General features: G+C 50.9%; 1 protein-coding gene across 3 annotated transcripts in view; it reads left to right on the top strand.

Moving 5' to 3' along the window:
- The first annotated feature begins 1,870 nt into the window (after window positions 1–1,870).
- Window positions 1,871–4,632, top strand: part of TAOK3 (TAO kinase 3) — a 94,565-nt gene continuing 91,803 nt past the window's right edge. For all 3 annotated transcript variants that reach the window (XM_050906398.1, XM_050906397.1, XM_050906396.1), the window contains exon 1: window positions 1,871–1,936. The gene's annotated coding sequence lies outside the window, so the exon portion shown is untranslated. The remainder of the gene's footprint in view (window positions 1,937–4,632) is intronic.

Here is a 4,632-nt window from a genome sequence, read left to right as displayed (position 1 = left end):
GATAGCAAACTAGTTGCAAGTGTGTCGGAACCAAGGCTGCCCTTCCAAGGTTAATTTATCCTGCGTAACACCGCCTCAGCACTTTCTGTTTGTCTGAAGCCGATTTACCCTCTACGAGCAGCCCGTCTCTCACACATCACACAAAGGGCAGGTGCATTTACTAACGTGAGGGCACACAAGAACCCTTTGAACAGAAGGAGCTGTATGCAGCCAACAAGTAAGAAACTGCATACAGCTGCTGATGCAAAATTTTTTAGCTCATTCTGTGGTCAAAACTGGAACCTCACTTGCTGTTGCTCCCTCTGTACTAATTCCTCATGTTTAATATTAGCCTTCTGGAGACACCCTCTACTGTCATCTCTCAGGCATTCAGTGGGAACCCAAGGGAGGAGGTTCAGCTTTAAGGAATGCCATGTTTCCCTTACAAACGCAGAAACTCAACGTTGTCTACGCCCCAAAGAGCTATCAGGGAAAGTTCAGACTTCTCTGTCAAGCTGTTGTTCTTGGCTCATGTTTTAATCAAAGCTGGTTTTCTCATCACAACTCATTTATTGTTTTATATACATTCACTCAGTTTGAAGAAAGATTTCTGCCTCCTGCTTTGTCAGCATCAGCTATTCACAGAGTAGCTGACACAGAAGTCACGCTCACTGTTTTTCTTTCCATTTGTAAGAAATAGAGAAAAAAAGGTTATGCAGCTCGGCTTATAAACAGAGATCATGGCAACTCATTTACTGTATGAATTAGATGACTGCAATGAGAAAACCTGTAATATAGTACCTTGGCCTTTGAAGAACAGAATGCATACCAACACCCTTAGCCTGGAACACATGGCTTTCAAGTTTCTGTACCTTTAGTTTCAAAGGGCTATATGATGATGGTCCTAGAAGAAAGCCCAGGAGGAGAATAGCTGTCAGAAACAAGCTAGTAGAATGAGGTTGCATGAGGTACTGGCAGAAGATAAAGCTCTGCTCCTCAGTTTATTTAGCAAAAAAGTAATAAAAAAAAGAACTATCAAAGAATAAGCCACTGTGAGCCTCTACAGCAATCCAGGCAAGAGTGTTTGCCTCTAGATTCAGAGGCTGTAGGGACCCACAAAGTGTGGCAGAAAGAGCATTAAATCACCTTACCCTGTCTCTGCTCTGAGCTCTTCCTAATCCAGACCTCTTAACCACTGCTAAAGCTCCTTCTTCTCCTTTGAGGCCTTTCCTCCTTAAGGCACACCACTGTTAAGTCAGACCTTGTCTTTTTTTTGTTCCTAGGAATCTCTGCCAGCTGCGACCTGCCACAGGACACACAGTCGTTGTCAAGGCTCCCCCAACCCTGACAGCAGGTACTTAAAGACTCAGAGCTGCCTTTTTACTGGGCCCTGACACCATCCCCTCACACACCCGAGGCTACCACAGGCCCGGACCCTCACACACTTGAGGCAGCTATAGGCCCCGACACCCCGCTCTCTCGCACCCCTGAGGCCACTATGGGCCCCGACACCGTCCACTGCAGGCCCTGAGGAGCTCTGAGGGGCAGCCCCGCCCCAGCCGTTAACGGCGGCCGCCGGCCCGGGACACCCCGAAGCCTTCGCTCCCGGCGGGACTGGGCAGGCGGCTGAATCGAGCGCCGATGCTTCAGGGGGTGCGATCGATGAGGCGGCGCCGCTCCGCTGCCTGGCCTGAGCCGCCGGGCTGGGTAGCCGAGCGCCGATGCCTACTCCTCCCTCCCTCCCGCCCGCCCGCCCGCGGCGGGCAGGCCGTAGAGCCGATCGCCGAGCGGCTGCGCGATTGGCCGCGCCTGGCAGGGGGAGCCGCACCTCGGGCGGCGGCGGGGCCGTGGCAGGAAGCGGCGGGTACGGGGACGGGCCGGCGGACACTCTCCTTCCCTCCTCCCGCCTCCCTCCCGGGCGCCGCGGACGTGGCCCGCTGCCGCCGGCCGGCACCAGGTGAGGCGCGGGGGTGGGAGCCGCGGCCGTGAGGCGAGGCGGCCGCGGGCACCGGCTGAGGGGGCGCGCGCGCGGCGGCTTCGCCTCTGACAGGCGGGTCCCGCCGGGGCGGGGAGCGGGGCAGCGCCGGGGCTGGCAGCGGTTTTGGGGCTAAAAAAGCACTTTTTCGCTGCCGGGACGGGGAGTGCCGGGTGCTCCCGGGGGCGCCTCACGGCGGAGTTCCCCAGGGGCGCGCCCGCGGCGGGGCCCGCCCGCTCACCCGGAGCTGCTCGGAGGCTGGGGTAGCTGCCTCCGGGCTTCGAGTAAGGGGTCTTGGCGGGTGTGCGAGCCCCCCGGCCAGCAGCACTCTTCCTGTGGCGGCTCTGGTGCCGGGAGTGCCCCGCTGAGGAGGGCAGGGGATGGGGGGGGGCCGGGGGTGTGGGGGCCAGAGGATGGGGGGGCAGCTTCCCAGCAGGTCGTGCTGGTTTTTGTAGGACTTCTGACATGCAGCTCCCTTGTGCGGTGAGCTGTCCCGAGTTTGCTGGCCGTGGTCGAGGAGCTCTGTGGGAAGTTAGAGCTACAGGACAGCAGCTGCGGCGCGTTACAGTAACCTGTGCGGAGGGGGAAATGCCTCAGTGCGGGGGTGGACGTGAAGAGAGGAGGGAAAGCGACTGCCTTTCCTTCACCTGCAAGCTAGGGACACTGTCACAGCTCGGATAAACGGCGTCTGTCCATTAAGATTACTCCTCAGATCTGTCTGTGAGCAAGTAATATGAACGGCGTTAGCATTGGCCTAGTGAAAAGGGGAGCTTGGTTACTGTCAGCTTTCTTTAAACTGAGTTGGAAGTAATTACCTATGTCGGGTCTTAGCAGATGTATCTGTCCTTTTAATGACATGAAGAAATGATTTACTGTAGGTGCTGAATGTCATCTAGCAGTACTCATATTTGCGTGGGAAGGAGAAAGAAGGAGGACACTAGGCAAGTACTAAGCCCGTAGAATTTTGTTTCCTATATATCTCCTTGTGTCCTTTTTTTTCCTTTTTTTTTTTTTTCCCCCAGGAACGTAAGTGGAACTAATTCCCTAATCCTATAACTATGATACTTCTAAAATCTAGTAGCCACTGAGTAGCCCTGGTAGCATCCGGGTTTTCCCTGGTTACTTACTCAGCCTGGGCAGAATCGAGCAGCTCGGTGCCGGATTTTCTGTCTGCAGCCAGGGTGTTCTCCTCAGGGTTGTGCTCCAGCAGTTGAACACTGATCTCATAGGTGTGTGGAGCACTCGGGCTCAGCACACAGTCTAGTGGCAGCTGCCATGTTTGTTTAAAAACAGCAAAACAGGTGGTGCTGGTATGGCCTCCCTGCTGTGCAGAAGCCTCCTAGCAGAAGGACTTACCCAGGCTGTGGGAGAGCTGTGCTCAGCTCCACTTTCTGTCCCGGAGGATTTCAAATCACATTGCCTGCCTTATGGGATAGTGATCTAAATAAGAAGATGAAAGTAGTTCAGGGTTATGGATCAATGGGGGACGCTCCTCACCTCTCCTGCGGAAGCTGATCCGCAGTACACAACGTGATTAGAAGTTAACTGGGTAAGAGCACTACAGGGGTATGACACTGTTACTGCAGCTTATGGTGCTCATGTTTGGGTGAGGATAAGTGGGCTCCAATCTGTTCTCCAAGGTCTGCTTACATAGTTTCAACAAATGTTTGGAATGCTACAATGCTTAGAGTGATGTAGCTTATTTTGCTAGTGGTAATTAGTTTAATGTATCTTGTACAAGATGTATTAGAGTACATGTGTTGGTATTTCTACATTGATAATGGATTGTTCATGGAGAGAAATAATACACCATGCTTGTTCCTCTCTGTTTATGTCTTTAAAACTGTATTACTTCTGGTAGCTAGCTAATTCTGAGTTCTCAGGGAGTAATGTAACAATATAGGGAGTGTTTTAAATGTAAATACCTGTTCACAAACTCTCTTTTAACATTGAAATTCATACAAATATCTGACAACTTAATTCTTTTATGCACTCACAGTGAGGCTGCAAACTGTTCGTATCTGCGTTAATGTATAGTTTTTTCAGGTTTTGTCAAATCAAGATTTCTTATTTACCCTATAACTCATCATATAACTCATCATATAACTTCCTCTTGCATCTGATTTGAGGAAAACTTGAGCTAGGTTGTTTCCATCTTCCCTTTCCAATATGAGGGTTTTCAGATTGCAAGCTAATTCTTCTGTATGTGTATTACTTACAGTGATTCTCTGTATGTACTTCCCTTTTGCTTTGTTACATTCATTATCGGTTAAAAAGGATCCTTGCAAGTCAAAACTTTTAAAGATGAGATATTTCTACTTATGTGCATTCTAAATATGGATCCTGTATCAACAGGCTTTTGCTGTTAAATTTATTTTTCATAATGAGTTGCAGGATGGAGTGGTCTTTCAACAGAACTGGGCTCTGTCCCTTCTGACTAATCAGCTGTCTTGCCTGTAAGAGAAAACCCTGTTTGTATGAAGCTGGGCTGACACAGGCTGTTCAGGAAACCCTGTGGCTGGGGAGGAGAGGGGTAGCAGTGGCGGTGAAGTTTGCTGCACAAAGGGTGGGGTCAGCGAGTTTGGACCAGGAACACAGACTAGTTGTTTTCTCCATTTACAGTTTTTTGTTCCAGGTTGTTCTGCAGCCTCGTGAAATGCTGCAATGTCCAGGTTATG

The sequence above is a fragment of the Gymnogyps californianus genome, chromosome 16, assembly GCF_018139145.2.
Source record: "Gymnogyps californianus isolate 813 chromosome 16, ASM1813914v2, whole genome shotgun sequence".
NCBI lineage: Eukaryota > Metazoa > Chordata > Aves > Accipitriformes > Cathartidae > Gymnogyps > Gymnogyps californianus.
The sequence above is the reverse complement of the archived record's forward strand: the minus strand, read 5'-3'. Positions and strand labels throughout refer to the sequence as shown.